Source organism: Neopelma chrysocephalum, unplaced genomic scaffold (assembly GCF_003984885.1).
Source record: "Neopelma chrysocephalum unplaced genomic scaffold, ASM398488v2 Primary Assembly neopelma1_74, whole genome shotgun sequence".
NCBI classification, from domain to species: Eukaryota; Metazoa; Chordata; class Aves; order Passeriformes; family Pipridae; genus Neopelma; species Neopelma chrysocephalum.
The window spans coordinates 3,756,546-3,780,208 of NW_020897735.1; positions in this window are offsets into that span (position 1 = coordinate 3,756,546).

Genomic DNA, 23,663 nt, shown 5'->3' on the forward strand with positions numbered 1-23,663 from the left:
CAGCAAAATAAACATGCAGATCTTTTAGTCATGAATGTTGCGAGAAATAAACCTTCTGTAATTGATAATTAATGTCCTCAGGATCAATATCTGGCAGAAGAACCTATAGAGAGAGTCTGAATCATCTATGACTGCTCAGGAATGACTGATGCTTTAAAAACAAGCCTGAGTACCTGCCAATTGTATAAATTACAGCTTTAATGGAAGACAGGTACCCAAAGACAGGGGATCTGTTGGTTGCAGGCACTGGACATTTGATGTTTCATGAGCACTGACAAATTCTTTCATCCTGTTGAGACACCCACAGAGGGAAGAGTGTTACTCCAGCTTGGGATTATCACACACAGTTCAGGGATGGGCCATCAGCAGTTCTTGGAGGTGCTGTAACTAAAATAGTGAAGATGCAAAATCCATGGAAGAGGGTACAGGAGTGAGCCTTTGGGATCTGTTCTGTTTGGGATCATTCTATACATGTGTGTGATCAGCTCCAGCAGCCCAAGCAGTGCCTGCTGTGGCCCACGGGGTGATATTGTTATATTGTGAATCCAGGGGCAGGGAGGGGACTCATATACACAGCAAGAAAAATAATCAAACTCTCCATTCAAGCTTTGAAATCTGGTGATGAAGCCAGACCTGACTGCTAAGATTATCCTGCCCAGCATTTTTGATAGATTTCTGTTCTCTATGTGTGGATACGGATGTCAGATGCACTATGTGTCCATTACATGTCATCTCTACATTGAGACATGCGGTAAATAAAAGGACAAATGTAAATACACAAACAAATTCAGGCAGCTCAGGTTATGTGCCGAGAGACCCAGTTATCATAAAAAGACCAATAAGAAAGAGTAGAAGGATGTTTGACTGCTGGAATGACTCTTGTTTCCTTTTCATTATTCTTAATAAAAGGAGATGGTGCCGAAAAATTGTGTTTCCTTGGTTATTTTTCCCAGGAGATACTTTATAAAACACAGAATATATAACACACTGTGTTGCAAGAAAATGCCTTATTAAGTGTATATAGTTAGAAAGAAAGAGTAGCACAAATGAATGGTAATATTTTTCCCCTTTTATACTTAGTAAAAAGTGCAATAGTTCTTGATGTGGATTTAATACCAGCTGCTCTAAGAGCGGTGGGGAAAAGAATCTCACAGCTATGGTGTATACAAAATTTTTTAAATACTGGTACTGGATCATTAGCAAAGATATCACAAGACTTTTGAGTAGACAGCAATAGGATATCAACTGTGCATTGGTAGAGAATAGAAGTAATTCCTTGTCCTAGTGTCCAAGGATGCAGGTCTTTAGGAAGGCCATGCTTAGTGTGTCCAGGTATGAGCCATTGACTTCCAGTGTTTAAGGACCAAGTTCAGCAAGGTGCTTAGATATGAACTTGTATCACTCTGTCAAGGCTGATGGCAAAGCACAACCCCCTGAATAAGCCATCCCACCTGTGGCCCAGGCCCCAAGACCAGGAGTGCTGCCCTTCCCTGCTGTTGCCTGGAATGGAGGGTGGGATTCAAGAGAAACTTGACCCAAAACAACAACTTTGGGTTCCAGTACCAACTCTGTTTTAAAGTTTTACTTGAAACACTGTATTTGGGATGGTTTTCCACCGTGGAAACTAGCTCCTAAATTTGTCCAGAGTCCCAAATTTTCCAGTGCAGCCAGCACATAACTTGACTTAACGTAGGTAGTGCCATCCTGAGACATGGCCAGGAGCTTTGAGCAGAGCCAAGGCCAGACGTGTCAGAGATGCTGTGCTGTTGGTCAGCATGAGGGCCTCCACAGCTCTTCAAATGACTCTATTTTTAGGCACCTAATTTGGAAATGTAAGTGCTCAGGATTTCCACTGCAGCCAACAGAGACAAGAAGGCAACGTAGGTGAGCTGCCTCCTCAGGGTGTTTGCCTCTTTTATTGACTAAACAAGAAAATACACAGAATTAGTCCCTTAATCCAGGCACATCGAGTGCCCCACATTAGCCAAGATGAATGTTAAGCTCTGGGCAACAAAGAAAATCCAAACCACTCCAAACCAAATTGCTCCCTGGGGATTTGCTTGTCCGGTGTTTCTCTGGGAGGGAATTTGCAGCTCAGGGGTCCGTGTCCATGGGTACAGCTGCTGGTTGAATGCAACTGGGTTCATGAAAGAGAAACATCAGTTGACACAAGCTTAGCAGCAGCAGGGACATGGCTGCCTGATGCTCTTGTGATCCAATGAAAAGGTTTCTGTGTCAGGAGGCAAAAAGGGTGTTCTTTAGTGAAAAGCCCACCAAGGCGGGACACTTCCTGCTTACACAACCTCCTTCTCCCAGGACAAGCTCTGCCAGCCAGGGAATAAACCTGAACAGCAGAGATAAAGTTGTATTGTTTCCACTTATGCTAGATGACTTTTTATTTTTCAGTAGAAGCCACCCTATTCATTATAGTATTTTTTTTTCCTCAAGAATTTGAGTCACCTTCAAAAGGAACCCTCCCCATCCTTGCTGCTATTGTTGAGGCATCATTCAGTAATGCCTGTGAAAACAACAACAAAACCTGTGGAGGAAAATTTTTTTTTTTTTTAATAAAAATAAAAAAGAAGCAGCCAAAAACAACCAGAACTTTTATTTCTTGTTGAGTAACCACATTCCATGAGGCATGGCAAGCAGACATTAAATTCTCACTCGACTCAAAGGCAAACCATTATTCTGTAATTTTGTATGTAAATAAGATGTATTAGGAAATCGCTCAAGCAATTAATTAAACAGCTGTTACAGAATAAGTGATAAAGGAAACAGGGGGATGAATATGCGGAATTTTCCTTGCACAGGCATCAGTTTGCTTTTACTTATTTATTTATTTATTTATTTGGTGCTCGTGTAAAAGAGCATTACAGCTCCTGCATACTTTGGTATCTGCTCTGAGTGTTGTCAAGGGGATGTTATCCCATGTTGTCAAATCCTGACCTCACTGCTACAGCAAAGGGAATGGGGAATGAAGATGATTTGGAAGAGAATGGGGGTCTGTGGTTCTTGCCATATGAGGCTGTCAATGTTGTGACCACCAGCCTGCAGGCACAGCCTGTGCTTCCACTGAAGGAGGGACTTTATCAGCTTTCAGAAGCAATCCTTTATCTTTGAGAAGGGCAGTGACATGGAAACAACGTGCTGACCCTCATCCAAAGGGTAACAACAGCCTCGCTGTCTTCATTTGGACGTTATTTGGAGAGAAGGCTACAATTCCTTAAACCCCTTCTGTGTGTTTCAGAGACGATGTGAGTGAGGGGAACAGCCTTGGAAGAGGGAAACACCAAAGGATGTCCAGGCCTCAGCCACAGACTAGACCCAGCTGAAGCCATGGAAGGCAGACAGTCTTGGACTGAGGAACAAGTGAGACAGGAACAGAAGAAAGGTGTAAGGAAAAAGTGCACCATGGAGACGAGGTTTGACTAAAACCACACACAAGGCCATAAACTGCCTAAAGACCTCAAGTCTCCCAGACCCCTCCAGGTGGAATGCCATTTCATTCACCTCCTGGGAAGCACTGTGCTCCCTCAGTGGAGCAGGATCAGGCTCTCACAGGTCTTCCCTAGAGCTGATTTGTGCAACGCATTTCTGGGGTGTAAAGGAAGAAATTGCAGTGATTGGCAGGAGTGAAGGGAAACACAGAGAAATGAAGCTCAATCCACATGTTCACCGTGCTTGTTCTGCTTGTCTCCCTCTCCCTCGTTCCTTGTGTAGCATTTGGTCTGACTCCTCATCTTGGAATTATCCCTCTTACCCCGAAAGGTCTGTGGTGACATTGAAGGGTAGGGAAAGGCTTGGGATGAGCAGCATTAAGGGATTCTCCCTCTGGGATGAATTCACTCCTGCACAGAGGTCAGCACAGAGTCTCAGAGCCTCTCCCAGACAGCTCCCATCCTTTCAGCTCATAGAGGGAATGCCCTGGGTGAGTGGCTGCAAACTTGTGTGGGGGTGGCAGTGTGGTGGGACACAGGGCCCTCGAAGCATCCCCAGCAATTTGCTTAACACTGGGACCATATTGTTTTGTGTGTTCCCAGCCTCATTAAACAGAGCTCCCTGCCCCTGCTGGGGGAAGGATCAGAGCCTTGAAGAGATGAAAGATTGTTCTGGCTAGTCAAGGAGGTAATTTTCATTTGCAACATTCGGCTTCCAACTGTTCAGCAATAGCAAGAGGTTAACAATGTGGAACTGGGGCTCGCTCAGAAGAGGCATTTCACTCCCTCACTGTGCACATGGCACTGCCAGGGCTTAGGCAGCTCTTTTCTCCTGCTCCACCATTCCCAGCTGAAGGGAGCATCAAAATAAACTGGATATGTTCCCGAAGTCAGTAGCTGACTTTTGGCACTCTGTTCTGACCTCGTGGCTGAAATGTTCTCATTCTCTTGGAAGACCCAGAGATCTTTCTCCAGTCCCATGAGATTGCTCTTGATTTCAACTCATTATCTTATCTTACCTTAGGTGAGTTTTAAGATCTTACCTTTCAGACTCCGTCACTAAGAGAAGGACACTGGATATTAAATCAATCAGCAGAAGGACATGGATAATTTTTTTTTCTGCCCACACTGAACAATTATTCCAATGGCTGTCCTAGACATGGCAGATTAAATAACTGCAAATGAAGGACATTTATCTCTGAAACAAGTGATTTGATAAAAAATGGTAAAATAAATGAATTCATTGCTTCATAGGGACAGTAATGCTTGTAAGGGGAGGGAGACATGAGCTTGTGCTGTTATAAATTATTGCAGTCTAGTGCGATTTTGGTGTTCAGGGGGGTGTTTGTGTGCAGTGGGAACAGTCATGGTGCTTACCTGGAATTGCAGGAGTCAGAGCACAACTTCTGCAAACACTGCTCCAAACAGCTTCTGAACCTCCTGTAATTCCTGATCATCCCTCATCGGCAGAGCTCATGGGAAGACACATCCAGGAAAGAGTCACTCAGCACTTCTTATCTGCTGAGGCAACGAGGAGGCCTGGACAGAGATCTCCTATCAACCACCCCTACAGCCTGAACACACAAACCTCCAGCAGGCACAAAAGTTAACTCAGCACAAACCAAATTTTAATAAAGTGGCTGATTTAACTGGTTCTGGAAGGGTGAGCCACAGCAGCAAGAGTGTAAGAAGATATTCCTGCAGAATATAACTTTCAGGATACTTCTCAGCATTTCATTTCATAATAGGTACAGTTTCAAAAATTTTCTATGTGCTGTTGAAAATTTGCAATTGAAGAAACATAAAATATATTAGTTTCATTTGCAGAATATTTTTAATTATTGTCAGAAAATTCCTGCAAAATATTTTATTCCCACTTATACAACAGCTGTCTGTATGGCTTTCTATCCTTTATCCCCTCTTCTCTCTTTTTTCTTCATAAATTTGCCACTCCAAAGCAAAGAAATGAAGGAGAAATAATTATATTAAGTCAATGTTTCGTTTTAACTTTTTGCATGTTAGTGAGGAAAGTAAGAATAAAATTACTTATAACAACAACTCAATATTATTACCTACGTTTAATTTTTTTTTGACAGAACAGAAAAATCAGCCACCTCTGTTGTGCACTTGTGATTTCTTGGACTACACAAGTTAGGGTGGATTCTACAGACTCTCATCTCCCATGAAAGTGAAAGAAAGGGTTTGCCCCAATTTAATTTACCATTATGTGAGGTCAGAAATATGTGCTGAAAGTGCCAGATATTGTGATCTACCATCTTAAGGCCTTCCAGCTGTCAGGCTGTATGGAAATAACTCAAAACATTCAGCACAAAAGGTTCACTGGGTGTTCAGTGTAAACAGACTCCGATGGGATTTATGGATGTACCTTCCAACTCTTTTTCCTTCCAAAAAGCAGAGGTGGAAACCCCTCGTCTGCATTAGCAGAAGTCATTTAGTCCTTGTTCATCACACCTGTGACACCCAACTCCGGCTTGGCAGCTTTTCTCTTCTCATCTCATTTTGCTTTTGATCCTGATATTTCTGGATGGGGATCTGCCTCTCTGGAGCGTTCACAAGAAGCCAGCACACGATGTGAGAACTCACAGCCCACAGATCCATTGCCACCCATGGCCTGGGGCCATCTGACACCAGCTGAGGGTCTGTCCCATCTCCCCAGCCAGGGAACCAGCAGTGCCCAGCTCCTGGCTGGGCCAATTCACTGCTGTCTCGAGGAACACAGAGCTTGGATGCAGCAGATAAGCCTGAATAAATCCACGCTGCACTCACCACTCATTTGCCCTGGAAATAACAGCCTGGGCAGAGCGTGGTGTACTGGCAAGAACAGCAAAGCACCCGACATGATGAATAATGTTTACATCGAGAATCCAGATGTCATTTTCCATCCTGTAGCTTTAGAAATAATGGCCTGTTACTTCGTATTAAATCAAGGGTAATCCATTCACCTACAGGCCCAACGATAGCTGTCTCTGCTAATCTCCACTCAGGGAGTTATATTCATCAACAGGAAAGGCCTGTGTTTTCAGCAACAACTGGAAGCCAAATGATCTTCAGCGATGGAATTTCAAATATCAATTAGCAGTTGAAAAGTATGGATCTGTCAGTGCAATCCCGGCTGTACATAAACCCTAGTTTTCCACCAGCAGTGTGACCTCCTATGTCCCCAGGCACACAGACCCCAATGTTGTTCATTTCCTTTGCAAACTTTTTTATTTACCAGCAATAAAATGCTCAGTGGCTCTCTTCAGTGATGATTCACCCAGTGCCTACTGCACTTCAGCCAGTTTAATCCTCCTGTGGAAGGATCTGACTCCAAAATTGGCCCTGCTTTGAGCTGGTGGTTGGATGACATGACCCAGAGGTCCCGTTCAACCCAATTTTTAATATGACTCAATGAGGGAAGTGATGATAAGAACTAGGATTACAATGTTGTGACCTTGAAAAAAAACCAGAAAGTTCTCTTTAAACCACCCTTAGACAGTTTGGTTTTCCTAGTTGGGTTGAACCACTGACACCCCTGATTTGACCTGGCAATTATGATAATGTGCACCTGCCTTCCCTTCTCTTTCTGCCCAAGTGTGAAGAAAGGTTCATTTTCTGTAAAAAAAAAAAAATAATTCAGAAAACAGATTAAATACACAAATGTGTGACCAATTTATTTTGAGATATTTGCACACAGCAAGATCTGGTCACATCTACTTTCAGATTCTAGTCCTTCGCTTTGGGGCTTTTGGACTGTAATTGTGTTCAGTCTTCTATTTATACAGTGAATCTATAATGTAATTTCATGAGGTACTGAGATGCACTGAAAAACATATGAGCACGAAGTTGCTCTGCCTAATCCATATGAAACAGTGTTGGAAATCAGCCTGGTAAACATGGCAAGAGAATGAGCAAGGATTTCATCTGGGGCTCTGACACTAATCTAAAAAGGATTATCAAGGAGATAGCCTGAGATACAGAGCACTCGAACAGAGAGGACAACGAATCCTGGTTAAATGAAAGCATTGGATGGTGGGGGCTTGTAAGTGATTAGGACACGGATTTCACACTGACCACACCGGGAGGGGCTCATCCCTCCCAGCCCCTGCACGAGTTACATTTCCTGCTCCATTCCCCGAATTCAAAGAGAGGTTAAGAGAAACAGATGATTTTCAAACATTAGCTTTTAATAGGGACAGCATGTCTGGCGAGATGAAAGGAATGAAAAGCCCTTGCTGTTCACAGTTGTAATCCACCCCCAGTCGTCTCGCTGTCGTTCCTCCACGAGCTTCACCACTTGTTGCTTTGGGGAATTCACATCAACACAAATTGGTATTAAGGCACCCAAGGCTCTGTGCTCGGAGGCTCAGCAGAAGGAGGTTCCTGCTGTGTGCCAAAGGTGGTGGTGCTTGTGGCCACACTCCTCTGACCTCCCTGCTCTATTTTGCTCGTCTTAAAATTGTATGTTGTCCCTAAGAACAGGTCTGTGAGCAGCTGTCCTTTTGGGGTGATGGAAAGCAAAGGTCAATAAATTATGTAATTGAAGGTTTAACTTAAAATGTGAGAACTGATCTTTTGGAAAAAAATAAATTAATAGTTCCCTCCTTTTGTGGCAGAAAGCTGAGAGCTTGCTGATTCCCTCAGTCTCGCCTGCTTGTCTTCCCCTGACAAATTGAAGGTTTTGTGGATTTTGGCCTTTTGAACTGTAGGATTTAGTTTCCAAATACCAGAAAATGTTTTATGGATTGTAGCATGTGTAGTCCTGTGTTCCTGTATCCCATGTGCCTGAAGCCAAGCGTCTGGCCAAGATCAAGACTTTATGGGATGTTTCAATAACAACTGAACAAATCCATGCTAATGCCATAAAAGAACTGTCATCCATCCTCTTACTGTTCCCTTTGGGTTTTGGCTACAAATAAATTATGCATGCCCTGAAGTCCCCTAAAGTCTTCCTAGGTTAGAGGGGTATCATGAAATGCATGAACAACTTAAATAAAGCCCTTTAAGGCTTGACAGTGCTCCACATGCCACTGTGCTCCTGACAACCTGAGCATCCACCTGGAGCACTATCAGTTCACCCTGATGGGGTGATTCCCCCTGTGCATAGGGAGATGGAGAACATAAAAACACTCTTGTGAGTCCATTCCATTCCCACTTCATTTCTTTTTCTCCCCTCTGCTTCTGACTAAGGCTAATAAAGCTCATGAGATGGGCAATGTTTTAAGTACAGCAACACTTTTCCACCTTTCAGCCCAGTCAAATCCCTTTGCTGATTTTATTGAGCAGCCCTATTTCCACACAGGAACACTCCCATATAATTGTTCCATCAGCATGGTTCAGTGCATGGTTGAGGTAGAAATTGTACTGGATGATGCAGAGTGTTCCTTGTTTGAAGCAAAGCTGTCACAAACGTATCAAAAGCACCTTTTCCCTTTTTTGCATGCTGCACAAGGGAAGCTGTTATGTACTCTGCAAGCATTTATCCATTATAAAGTCACATTTGATTCAGTAAGACTGGAATGAGTTCCAGTAGGTTAAATATCTCAAAAGCCAAAGCTCCCTCTTTCTGGAGTTCATGCATTTAGTTCACTTAGCTTTCCAAACATAAAAGTAATCATAACATAATAACATACCCAGGGGATCTGCAAACCTCACTGGGTAGTTCATGGGATGTATTAAGCCATCTACCATCCCTTTCATCCACTGGAAGACTTGTGCAAAACAGAGAACATTGTGATAAAAGAAGGCAGACCATAAAATAGAGGACCAAGCCCTCAAGTTGTGTATCATAATAAAGCCAGTAACACTGTCCTGATTTGTGCCAGCAGAGAATCTGACTCTTTTTATTTAAAATGTAAATATCTCGGAGCAATAAAAGTGAAATATGCTTTAGCTGTACTTTAAGGAGAGCTTTCAGCAAACTTTATGTTTAAATTTCTTGGTTGGTTAGCCCACAATGACTTCTAATCGCTTGGGAGAGTTTTTAAAAATCAAACTTCAATATACTCAAGGCGCAGAAACTGAGAAAGTTGTCTGCAGTTCATGGGGAATAACTTTTATTTTTTAAGGAAAAAAAATAAATCCTTCAGCTCATTTGCAAACAGCTATTGCATCCAATATTGACCATCTGAGACTAGCAAAGCCTGTTGTTTGAAGGAAAGCTCACCACCTCATTTTCCATTCATCTCGCAAAGGATGTGCAGTCCTGGGGAAAAATGAGAGTAACATTATTATAAAAGTGAGAGTGATAGATAAAAGGGATCTTTTGTGTTTGGTTTTTTTTTTGAGCTACCCCTTGCAGGTGGGTGTTTTTTGCATGTGTTTGAAGACAGGACAGGGATACATCCTACCAGCCCCCATAGAAGACTGGGCAGAACTGCTTAAACTCAGCTCAGAGTTGGGTGTAACCAAAACACTTCTTTTCCCCATGATGCTCCAATTCCATTCTTTCCCTCACCCTGACTTTCTCTGCAGCTGAAGGCACTGGGTACCTCCAAAGATCCAACTACTATTCATGAGGCAGGTCAGGTTTTCAGCAGAGGAGAGATAATGCAGCCATGGCTGGGAAAGCTGCCTGCACCCCTGACTGCCCATCTGGAAAATGTAACTAATTTCATTCACTGGGGAGTGCTGGGAGGATTAATTGGATTTAGTGGCCACAATGTACTTTACATTGGTTGGGTGGAAGGAGACTGATAAGAGTTGAGGTGCAAATTTCTCAGAGGTGCAAGGAAAAAACTGACCAAGGAGGAGGGCAATTATTTCAAGAGTCAGTGAAGCAAGGAAAAGACAATTAGCATTGGTATCACCCTAATTCACAACAATTTACAACAATGAGGCTGAGACACTCTTCCTATCAAGGCCAGAATACATAATTCCTTGACCTTATTATAAAACATAATTAAAAAAACATGAGCAAAAAGGCTGCTTGTCCACATGGGCAAATAGAAAACTGAAGGACACATGAAGGAATTGAAGGACAATGTTTTTTGTGAGTCCAGGATCTGAAAGAAAACCACAGTAGTTCTATCAAGCTTAGAGTTATTCAGTGAAGCCAAACAGGTAACAGGAAATTTGAACCACACAGCCTTCACTGTATTTTTTATCCCTTGGGAGTCTCTCATTTGTGCTTTGCCTGCAGGGAACCCCAATGCTTGTGCCCAAATGAGCAAAGAACCCCATTCTCCTGGGTCAGGATTCTTTTTTCCCACATTCTTGTAGGTTGTCTTAGATGTTGGCCTCAAATATCTCCAGCAATGCAGCATGGAACAAACATGAGAGAAGCAGATGGAATACCAGGAGCAGCAGCATCAATACCTTCTGAGTGGATTAGAGGCTGGAGTACAGCTGCCACTTCCCTGATCTTTTATTAGCACGTAATATTATTAATTACAGAATTAAAGGAAAGACACACTGAAAGGGGCAAGAGGACAGACCTGTAATGGAATTGTGACTGTTTTATACCATGGCTTTTCTGTTCTCTTCTCTGTCGTGTTTTTCTTATGTGGAAAACCTATTTTATATAGAAGGATTTTTTTTTTTAAGGAGTATGTGGAGCTGGGGACTTAGGCCAGGTCAGTTTGCAACACAAAAAGTACACCTGCCTGACCTTACCACCTTTAAAAGTCTCCTCTATGATTATTTTTTTAGGTTGTTTATAGTGCTTGTGTTGAAGAGTCTTGCCTGTCCAGGAAGCGATGGACAGACAAGTGGTAGATCTTCTCTTTAACTGTGGTTGTCTTCCTCTCCTCAATTAGGAAAAAAGTTCTGAAGAACTCCTCACATCTGTTATAAAGCATAGTTCTTTCTTCATCTGTGAAATGTTCTGTTCTCAAAGAGAAGATTTCCTATTAATGCTGAGGAGGAAGATGTTCATCAGTGTTAAAGGGCAAGAGATCTTTGATAATAGCAACTTTACTCACTTCCTTTCATACATTCATCTCAAACTCCTTTATAGGTCATATAAAAAAATTATATTTTCAAAATTTACCCCAAAGGCCATTTTGAGCCACCCTAACTAGCTATGTCCTTAAAACCTGGGAAGAGGCATCCCAGCCAACATAAATATGGTACAAATCAATCTAACTTTCCTGATTTTTATGTATCTGCAAAACGGATGTGGGCTGAACATCAAGCTCCTTGCTTTTTACAGTTGTTTACAAAACACCTAGAGCACTGCAGATGTTATTTATAAAACTATTGATTTTTATTATTTATCTTTATGCCTGTCTTGGTCTCTGTCTGCCAGCTGATCACTGTCAGGTGTACTACATTGTGCTCATGGATTGGACTGGAGTAGATGGGATTAATTGATTTGATTACATTGAGTGAAATCAGTGGATTTCACATCAAATGGAATCAATAATCTGAATTACATTAGACAGATGAGCAAACATTGGGCAGGATCATTGCTTTGGCTTTCATGGGCTCTTAGAATGGTTGAGATCAGTGGACTGAATTCATCTGTGCACGACACGGGGACCGGTTCCATTTGAATCGCACTGGTGGCCTCAATAACTCCAATTTCTTTTTAACTCGAGTTTGCACTGATCTTTATTATAATAATTATACCTAGCGGCAATCACCCTCTCTGGTACACACAAAAAAAGTTCATTATATGACACAGAGATGAAGTGGCTCATTTTCCCCCTATTCTAATTTGGTAAATGGTGATTACAGAGGTAGGAGCTTAGCGAAACCCAATGAGCCTTGATAACGTTAGTTAGATTTTCAGCAAGTCATCTTTACTGAGACCTAACTGCATGTAGCCAAGTCAGATGACAAAGTCCAAAAGTCTTGCCTGCTGGTAGTGTTGTTATTCTCTTGATTATCCTCCAGCATGTTGAACACTCCTGTGTTAGAAGGGCAGCACGGATGGCTGTGGCATCGCACACGGCCGCCTTTCTCTTGTCCTTAATCAGAAATGTTGAACTGTTCTCTAAATCCCCGAGAGGGAAAAGAATTCATTAGATTTCACCTTTTTTCACTCCTGAATGCTAAGTGTCTCTTCCTTTTTCTCGCTCTTCCTGGGGGAAATGTGTGAGGAATTAATGTTTAGAAAAAAATATTATCTTTTGCAATTCCCACATGACGCTGAATTCCATCTTCTGCACGGAACTGCAGTCAAAGGTCACTGTAGCAGAGGGGTAGGATGTTAGCAACACTTCCTTTCAATTCAGTGATCAAAAATAGAAGATTAGCCAGCTCTTTTCCAGCTTAGTGACATAAAAACCATGGGACTGGACTGCGGAAGGAAAAGGCAGAGAGTGCTGGCAAAGAGAAGGAAGTTCGGTGGGTCACGACCAAAGCTGTCATTTGAAAATAAAAGTTCATTCATATTTTCACATACATAAAGCTACCAAATTAGGACACAAAAGACAGAAGTTTTGACAGGAAATCAGGGAGGGTTAGAAGAAAGGACTAGAGCCAGAGGCTGATTTCACCTGTGACCCCTTGAAGGTCAGCTCAGATCTTCTGTATTTATCCCATGTTTGAGTCCAGAGAGCATTTCTTGGCAAACTGTTTTAAGTTTGTACTGAAAAAAATCTAAATTATTGTTAGAAGAAGGGAGCCCAGACTCTTGCTCCTTTTACTTTTCTTCTGCTCTTTGGCTTTTCTTTCTGCCTGAGAGATGAGGCCAGAGCCTGAATCCACAATTGGCATTCCTGGAGCTAAACAGATTTTCCCCAGGTCTGGTGCTGTTGGAACCAGCACAGACAAGGGTTGGATATGAAAGAGGCAAAAGGTCACCCTTTAGGACACCTGCCTTTCTCTTCTTACTCTACCTGACTACATGGGTAAGTTGTCTAATTTCTCCATGTTCTCACTGCTCAAATACACATATAACAAAGAATACTGTGGCAAAGAATAAAATTATTTGGGAATACAGAGAATACCAGTGTACGACCTTGGATCTTTTGTTTACTTGACTTAAAACTTTACCTAAACTGTGAACTTTTTATTTACAGCTGTAATTTGCAGCTGTAACTTACTGTTTGTTCACAGAATATTGACTTCTTAACTTGGGGAACCTGACATCTTTACTATGGGAAGTGGTTTCCTGTTGTAATTATGCACAACTGGAGAAGGATATTTCCTGATCTGGAAAAGAGGCTGGATTAGGCTATTAAAGGGCAGGGGAATATGTCTGGTTTAGAATATGAAACACATAGCAATATTCCACTATTTAGCTATTGATACAATGCTCTTCAGCCTTACTGAATATTAAGGGATTGACTCAGTTTAAAAACACATGAATGCAGAAAGATTCATATGTGATCTACAAAGGACAGAAAAGCTGCACCATTCAGCTCAGAAATGCCTCAAAGTCCAACTTGTAGCTCATCAATGCTGCCAGCTATCTACTGATTCCTCGTGTCTCTCATCCCTTCCTCCTGCTCTGCTTCACTCTCCCCCTCTCCCCATCTCCCTGGGAAGGCAGAATCTCATCTGTCTGCAGTTAGTGGAAACCAAAGTAACTGGACTTGCTGCTGGAACAGAAGAAATATGTGATGTTAACAGTTCATTGAGCTGTGAGATGAACAAGCTGGGTGTTGAAAAGGAAATCCAAGCTAAGAGTACATTTCCAGTGTTAATAAAGCTTTTTCCTTTTGTTGTATATTTCCAAACACTGATTCCAGAATGGCTGTCATCCGTTTCCTTCCAGAATTAGACAACAGGACAAATTTCAGGTATCTTGGAGTCATTTATCCTTGTTAAATGATAGCTCTCTGTGCTGCATCAGGAAATCTGCTTCCTCCTCCATCTTTTGTTAAAAGTTCTCTCATGTCTGCAGCTGTCATTGCCTTTTGCAACAAAGTCTTCTACAGCAGTTTTGAGTCTCTCCCCTGTGTTCTGATTTAAACATGAAGCAATAAGCTGGACAGCAAGGTGTGAGTTTACCTGGAACAGGAGCTTTCTAGTCAGAGGAAGATGGAACAGTATCTTCAGATTCTTGAAGGTGCTTTGCTCTCTTAAATGATGACAGTGGTTTTGGGACCCAGACTGGTTGCTGATGATGGAGGAGACTTCACACAAGAGCAACCATTAAAACAGATGGAAAAGGCACAAGGAGCTGGGTGTGAGTAACAGGGAAAAACCCAAATGGGTGAAGCTTTCCTTGAAAGGTTTTCCTCAGAACGTGGTGCCTTAGAGGAAATACTATTTCCAAGGACTGAGCCATTGCTATCAAAGCCATGTCACCTCCACCTTTATAGAGAATTATCCCAGGCAAGGCAGGTGGGGGTGGGAACTACCGCCCCAGATGTCTCTGTGAGCAGATGTTGTGTGCAGGCTGCTCCCTGCTATTCTTGGCAGGAGGTAACTCAAATAAAACTTTGTGCTACACTTTTAGATGGGAAGAGTTTATGTTGGTTTTTTTTTAGGAGCATTATGTGCAGCAATTGCATAGCCTGCAATGATTTAGAGATCATCTATGTTACAGTGAGCCCATTTGGCTTTTACTTTCATGAGCCACAATGGAGACCTCATGCTGCAGAGAGGTTTGTCTTGAATTTTGTTTCACTGTCACAGAGCCATCATCATCTGTTTTTGCTTCTGAGTTTTATCTTTTGCTCAGGAGAGGAGTACCATATATTATTCACATCACATTATGTTCACAACATGTGAGGTGCTGGACAAATGCATTATAAGAAAACAGTCCCTGCTGTGAAGAGTTTACAACCCAGGCAGAGAAAGCAGATAAAATTTAAAGGAAAAGAGATGTACCATAAAAAACCAAAATGAGATAAGAAAACATTCAAGGTGTCATGATTAACAGATGTGTTGTTAATTCCTTTTTTTTAATATTCCATTTTATTGGCAGAGATGGTTGAAAATGTTTCAAAACTCCCCTCCCTTCTGCTAAAAGGAAAGTTTACTGTGAAAACATGAAACTGGATTTTACCCTGTCTCTTGAATTGAATTTTGATTTTCAGAAATGCTTTTCATCTTTTGAAGACTCAACTGCAGAAGTGCTTTATTAAGCTATATTTTCAAAAAAATCACATGTGGGATTTGTCTTAAAAAAAAAAAAAAGAAGAAAAAAGAAATTCACCCAGAACTGTACTCCTTGTATAAAAAAATCTCCTTTCTTTTTCTTCAGTGATTCCACTTTTTGTGCAGCACTGACACCAGGTACCATGTCATCTGCTCACGTCCAACAGCTTGTTATCACTGCTTTGTGTTCATCCCCTGCTCACTCCCAGACACATCTACCAGGTACCTCTATGCTTTAATCTGGCTGTTTTCAGTCCTCGTGGTGGGTGATCACTGCCACAGGTACAGCAGCTTTCTCTTCTGTTGGACACACCCTGTGCCTCTGGAGACCAGTTCACACAGTTCCATCCCCCAGGATGGCAAAAATACCCTTCCTCCTGCAGGAAAACTGGCCACCACTTTCTGTAATGCAGGTCCAGGCCCTGCCATGCCACCTCACCTCCCTGGGCTGCCCTGGGCAAGGGGAAGGTGGGATGAGAGGAACAGGGAAGGCAACAGGGATTCACACCTCCTTTGTTACAGCTGTCCTCCCTAATCCCGTAGAGAAAGACAAGGGTTCTGTCCTGGCCATGGGACTCCTCCTGTCCCTTCAACTCTCCTTTCACAGGCTTTGTTAAACATCTTCCAATCCTTGTTATTTCCCCAGAGCAGATGGTTGCACACAGCAAACTTATTATTGCATCTTTTCTGTCTGCTCACCAGTCCTGAGGGATTTGGTGGCTCCTTTGCTGTCCGTGCTCTACACCACACATCCACCTACAGAAATATAAGTCCACTTGATACTGGCTCCAGGAGGATCTCCTGAAGACTGCAAACATTTATCTCTTATCATAAGCCTGCACATTTATCACCAAAAGTCCAGAGCAGACTGGTGGCTTTGTAGGTGGCAAATTGTCCATTTAATTATGGGATTTCAGTTGGCTTTTTCTAACAGGTCTTTTTCACAGCAGCTGACCTTCAGCGAGTCCTTGAATCATACAATTGCCTTTGTGAAACTACAGCAGAGAACATCCTTATTTTATTTTCCTCACTGCCTTTCAGTTCAGCAGCAACATCCTTGAGGTGTCCTGTAAAATCCCGACACACGGAAGCAATAGCCTGTGTTTGCATCGAGACAGGAGATGGCAAGCCCAAGTGCACAGTCACTTTGATGTGATTTTTAGGAGCAGGGATTATATTGCCAGTGCTAACATGCTCTTTTTAGGCTATTCATATTTCATTAAAGCCAGGCAGACTGTGTTGCTGTGAGAAGTGGGGGAGAACCACTGCTTTGTGTCATGTCACAGCACTGAGTACAAACAGAGCAGGGGCAGCTGGGCAGGCACTGGGTATTCTGCTTCATAGGAAACTCCCTTTAGAGGAAAATAAATATATTCAGAGGAAGATGAGGTCCTCTGGTGTCATTTTTTAGTTCCCTTTCAATGAAGTGTCACAGCCAGAATGTTTTCAGTTGGTGTGGTGGTGCATTCCCCCCTAGGCTGCACTATGATCTGAGAATTATTCATGACAGTTAGTCAGAATGTTTTGTTTTGAACATGGAGAGAGAACTTTTTCTGAGTTTAATACTAATCTTAATTCTTTTTATGTGAAAACTGTACTATCCATAAGGACAACAAGGTTTGCCATGTGTGAGAAGGGCTCAAATGCTGCAAGGATTCTTCTCAGTGTGAGGAGCTGTGTGAGCAGAGGAGGCTGCAGCTGAAGAAGTTCCTGAAAGTGAGTTAACCTTAAGGAAGCCCATTTCCAGCCTGTCTTACTCCAAAAAATTCCAAGCTGGGTTCAAACAAAATGTAGTTCTGGTGTTTAAAAGTCCCTTTGGTTTTCTTGGTGTGTTCACACCCAGGAAAAGGTGCTGTCCACTCTGCTCTGGATCTGTTTGGCTTCGGTCCCCCCACGAGCCTGCTCTGCCCCCATCACTGCCACTGAGAGTTAATGCTGCTTGTATTTCTCAGCTGTTTGGGTTTGACAGGAGATACCTCAGTAAAACTGGAGTCTGGTTAAATCACTGCTCTGCTTTGTCCTCCCCGAAGGAGTGCAGCAGAGGAATTTTGCATTTTCAGGTTCCTGGGTGTCTCAGTAGGTTACTGTTCGTGTGCCAGTTTCCTATTTGTTATCAACAGCTCAATTTTCTGCTTCAACTGAGGTGTGTTGGCAGGGCTGGCCTTTCTTTGTTTTTTACCAGATTTCTAGATTTCCTTTCCTTGCCTCTCCACCAGTTTATTGAATTCTTGTTGATATGGAACAGACTTCACCATCTCAGTTGTTTTTCTCTCTGAGCTCTTAAATGTCTCCACTGTCACCTCTTGTTTGGGTTCTCAGACTTACTTCTCTAGGCTATTTTCATGATTTATAGTTGATTATTGTTGCCACTTTTAGTGTAACGTCTACTTGCAGATATAAAGTCAGGTTTCACCTCCACAAAAGATTTCTACTGGAAAAATGAAAACGCTATTGAATTGTAAAACCTGCCAAAATAAATCATAGGGAAAAAAAAACCCGTTGAAGATATACTGTTTCATTTATATAAATATACTTAAAGGCACAGGTGACATTCCAGGGAACTATCAGCAGATGGCAACTCCACCAGCAGCAAGCTCAGGGGGAGCTGCTTTAAGAATGAGGTCGCTATTTTTCTCCAGTGCATAAATCTATAGATTATAGTTATTGCATGACAACCTGCCACTAATTAAATTATAAATGACATGACAAGAAAGAAACTTTAAAATCACTGAGTAACTTTTTGGGACACTTTTAGTACATTCCAGCTATGCTCCACTTTCTGGAGCACGGTGACACCTCCCAGTGTTTGTGTTTAAAGTAAATTGAACCAGTGAAGGATCTGACACATCTCCCTTCCCGGGAAACCAGGGTGATTGCCGACGGAGCTGTGGGAATCTCTGCCTGGGTTCATTCCTCATTTCCCTGTTCAGTAACTCTGCCTGCACTGGCCATAATCCCTCTGTGAGCTGCAGCTGATTTATCAAGTGGGGGAACCTTCTGGAATTACTGCCCCTCATCATCCGTCTCAGGCTGGAGGAGAAACAGCCCTGTGCCTGAGGAATGGGTGATCCACCAAGGGATGACAGTGATCACTGCACATGGTTAATAAGAACATTTGTTAAGAATAGCATTTGTTAATAATAATAATTTATGGAATTACAGAATCACAGAATATGCTGAGTGGGAAGGGACCCACAAGGATCATTGAGTCCAACCCTCAGCCCTGCACAGGCCCATCCCCCAGGGTCACACCCTGTGCCTGAGAGGGTCATCCAAACCCTCCTGGAGCTCTGGCAGCCTTGGTGCTGTGCCCACTGCCCTGGGGAGTCTGGTCAGTGCCCAACCACCCTCTGGGGGAAGAACCTCTTCCAGGGATCCAACCTGACCCTGCCCTGACACAATTCCAGGCCATTCCCTGGGTGCTGTCCTTGGTCCCTACAGAGCAGAGATCAGTGCCAGCCCCTCCTCTTCCACTCTCAAGGAAGTTGTAACTGCAATGAGATCTCTCCTCAGTCTCCTCCAGCTGAACACCCCAGTGTTCAAATAAACACACCAGTGTTCACACCAAGTGCCCTCCAATAAAGCCTCAGTTTCAAATAACCCAGGCCTTGCCCAGGAAAGTTTATTCCTCTCAGGTCCTCCAGTGAAGTTCATTACTCTTGGCAGAGAGTTCTGAATCCTTGCTGTATTCACCTCCCTGATGCCCATTTCAATGAGTTTCATGTGATGCCATACATGGTCCATGTCTGCTTTTCAGCTCTATGAAAAAAGGCTGAGAGAATTGGGGTTGTTCAGCCTGGAAAAGAGAAGGCTCTGGGGTAACCTAATTTCAGCCTTCCAGTACCTGAAGGGAGCTGACAAGAAAGATGGAGAGGGACTATTTACAAGAGCCTGGAGTGACAGGACAAGGGGCAGTGGATTAAAACTAAAAGAGAGTAGGTTTAGATGGGATATTAGGAAAAAATTCCTTACTGTGAGGGTGGGGAGGCCCTGGCACAGGTTGCCCAGAGAAGCTGTGGCTGCCCCATCCCTGGAAGTGTCCAAGGCCAGGTTGGATGGGGCTTGGAGCAACCTGGGCTAGTGGAAGGTGTCCCTGCCCATGGCAGGGGGTGGGAACCAGATGATCTTTAAGGTCCCTTCCAACCCAAACCATTCTGTAATTCCATGATTCTCTGTGCTCCAGGTCATTTGGGGCTCCATTGATGCCACTACATGCAAGAAAAGCACAAGGTTTTTGCCTGTCAGTGCCTCAGTGGAACCCACGTGCCACCCCTGGGTGCTTGCAGAGCCGTGTGTCACCCTGCAGATAATGAGCTGATGAGGCAGATTCATTGCCTCCCTTTTTCCACCGGAAAACGACATAAATCATAGCAGATTTTTTCTTTGATAACTTAATGCTGCAGATGTGAAGTGTTTGGGGATGAATAGGATTCAGTGTTTGTTAATGAGAGTTTAATGTCTTCATCTTCTGCATTAAACTCCAGTTAATTAATATTCATTCAATTAGAAAATGTAAAAATAAATTATACAAAATTAAGCTTTACACAGGAAGCAAGTGACCTCATTTCTGCTGTTTTCAGGTGCTAATTAGATTAGCTTCTTTTCTATAAAGGGGGAGGCACCAAGTGCTGCCAGTACTGAAGGGAGCCTTGTGTTGTCTGCAGACCTTCTCACCTGGGAGTGCCTGGTTCTAGTCTGCCCTGAGCTGGTGGAGGCCAAAAACTACAGCAAGTGAACCACAATTTTTTTGTGACTCTGGAAAGCTTCCTGGTCAGTGGAAAGCTTCTCTTTGCTGGAATGTTGGTGTTTTACGGAGCTGGGTGTTGCTGGGAGAGAAGGATGTGTGCTCAGCTGGTGACAAAACTGGGAGGAGTTCTGTGAAGTCTTGGTTCTAGTCTGGTTCTGCCTCCTGGCTTTGGCTGAGAGAATCTTCCTCCTTTGTTGCCTTTTTTTATTTTTTTTTCTGCTCTGAAAGGGTTGCCTACACTTAGAGTCCTTTAGGAAATGGTGTTCTTTTGGATCTGAGTGAGTGTCTTGGCTTAGAGAGACAAGATGCAGCCCTCTGGGATGAAGAGGTGGTCTGACTTGAGCAAGGCTAAGGGCAGGATAAAACAGGCCAGCCTGAGCTGACTTTATACAGACAGACCACAGGGGTCCTAAATAATCACTATTATCAGCTTATCTAATGTAACTTTGAAGTTGTCCTTGCTTTGAGTCAGGGGTGGTGCCAGCTGACCCACAGAAGTCCTTCCAACTTCAATCACTCCATAATATTATGTTCCTTCTACTTACCTAGATCCTGAAGCCACACTTGTCTTCTGATGCAGAAATACTGTAAAAGGCAGTGAAAACTGGTAGAAAACTCAAACTGCTTAAAGACCTGCTGTGGATTGTTGCACACTGTGCTGGGCTGGGGAAGGGAGTTGGGGAATAAAGGTTCTGTGCTGGTTTTATAGCTCACCATCCATCACTCACCTCTTGATCTGGTACTTTCTAGCAGCCCTGAATAGCAATTTGCTTTTAAATGGGGGGAGGGGGAGGGAGGAAGGCATCCATGTGAATAAAACTCAGGGTTCATATTTTATCTTTGAAGATTGTTAAAAGGGAAAAACACCTTTGGATAAGACGGTTCAATTACTGGGAATTTGGGGAATTGGTTTTGTGTGTGCGATGTTAAGAAGAGTCAAAAGCAGTTCAGACTCTCAGTGACACTGCAGGGAGATTGCTTGTGATGGTAGTTACATCTTGCAAAGGAGGAGGGTGTGCTAAAGTGATAAACAATTTAGAATAACTAAAAAAATAAATAATAATAAAAAAAAAACCAAAAACAAAACAGACAAACCAAAACCAAACCAACCAAACAAAAAAAGTTGCAACACTACTGAGACAGAGACATGGGACCCAACTGTGTTTCACTAGGTCATCTCATCCTGGAGGGAAATAGGATTATTCTTAGTTTGAAGCTGCTTATTTGACTCAGGTCATCAAAAACACATAATGATTTGCAAAGGATGCACAAATGAACTACAGTGTTACAGCCAGAGGCACCTTGGCACACAGGAGGATATTTCATGGAAGGGAGGTCAACGATGCTACAAAGGACAGTTTCCCTCTGCTGTCTGGTCCTGCTGTGGCCCTTTACAATAGAACACAATAACTCTACCATGGTTTGTCCTGTTGTGAATCCCTCTGAAGGCTGCCATCCCACTGCCTTTTTTCTATTCTACTGCTTCTGTGTCTTTCTATTCTTCTCTCTGCTACACCTCCTCGTTAGCTGAAATATCTTAATCTTCAGAACCTGTGCTTGGGTTCAAGCCAGATTCCTGCTTTCCTTGGCTCATTTCAGCTATCACAATAGTTTGGCACCAACTGTTAGGGCTGTGCTTAAGGCCCCAATTCAGGATGTTACTTGTGAGAGATGCTGAGGTACTTGTTTGCCTGGTGTAGGCAATGCTGAGAGCCATGGGCTGCTGCAGTGCTTTGTATTCCTTGGTGTCACTCTGACTTCTTAATTTACTGTGTCCTATAAAGCTGCAAGGGGAGGAGGGAGGCTCCCAAGTGTCAGGTTTATAGAGTTGTTTGGGTCAGATGGTATTCCCCTGATCACAGTAGTCCTGTGTGGCAAAGCACTTTGCACCTCCCCAGCTCTCAGTGTGTGCTCTGCCTCTGTTGGAGTTGAGGAGAGCTGGTTCTCTGCTCTGTTTCTTTGCTGAATTGACCTGCAGGTCTTGAGTCTGGAAGCTACTCATTTCTCTGGACCTGATGCTGTTGGTAATTAGTCTTGCTCTTGGCTTAGAGATGAGCTCTAGGCACTTGGGAGATTGGGAAGGCTGTAACAAGGCTGACCTCATTAAAGGGTTAAAAAATAAAGCCCCTTCCTGAGGTTATTGGATTAGCCTTGGTTGGACTCGTGTGGGCAAAGGGCAGGACATTTCCCATCAGTTGTTTCTGCTCTAACCAAGAAAATATGACTGTCCATATATAATCTCCTGGCTGGGGGGCAGGTAGAAGCCTTTGGGAGATCACAGAGACCTCACCCTGCATGCTCTGTCTTCCAGGAGAGGTTTTGATCACTGAAGTCTTGCCTGTTTGAGTGGAGAGCTGACAAATACATTGTGCCTCTCAACATTCACAGCTCTGCAGGTTGGGTTTCTCCCTGACATTACAGGTTTTCCTACCATATCATCCAGACACTGTGGTTCTTTTCTTCTGTGATAACTGGGAAAAATGGCAGTTGTGGGCCTGTCAAAAAAGGAGACCAGGCTCATATTCCCCATCCCAACCCACTGTGGAGTCAAGAGGTGTTTATACTTGACAAGATTAATCTCACCAGCTATTTGAAGACTTAGCTGAAGTCTTTCATTTCACTGCTCACTCAGGCTGCTCAGGAAGATTAGAGTGATTGCTGATGGCTTTGCAAACTGCTCCAGTGGACACTGAGTAAATATTTTAGGAAGCACAGCTGCAAAACACTCTAAATCCAGCCCTTTCAATGACAAGCCATACCTAACTAGAGCCCAGTCCAAAAGGGAAACACCAAACCCTTGACCACAAATCCTCCTTGTTATCCTTTTAAGAAGGACAAGGATCATGCTCAGACACCTCACACCAGCATATCCTGATTTTTGATGTTCTCTGCACTGTGCTTGTTGGCAAAACAGGGCAAACGTGAGGTCAGAACCTGGGCATGTACCTGTGCATCCACCCCCAGCCTTGGTATCAGCTTGGGATTAGTTCTAACATGCTGAAGACTCTTACTTAATTCACTTAATTAAAAGTGAAAATATTTGGAGATACCCATGTTCCTTGTTCTTTCTGATTATTGGAAATTTATTAATGAGTGACAGGTCTTGTTGTTAACACATACATTAAATGAGCTACCAACCAGCTACGTGTTTTTGTCCAGCAGCCATGGAATTCAGAGTAGACCAGGAGGGATGGATATCCCACTTCAGTTTTGGGGTGTTTTTAGCTTCTGGGTTGTAAGTATGGAAGGGTTCCTGGGAGTAACCCCAAAAGATTTGTCCAAAAGTAAATAATTAGGAGGATTTCCGTATGAAACTCGGACAGTACTGAAAATTCAAATTGCCCCTTCTCAGACTTCTAGAGCTTTATATGATTTCCATATGTTTTAAAGGGCTGTCTGACCCTTCAGTTAAGGTGTCCCCTCAGCTCTTTCCATGTCACAGGTGAAAAGATGAGTTTGAGAGTCTGTCTCTGAGGTCT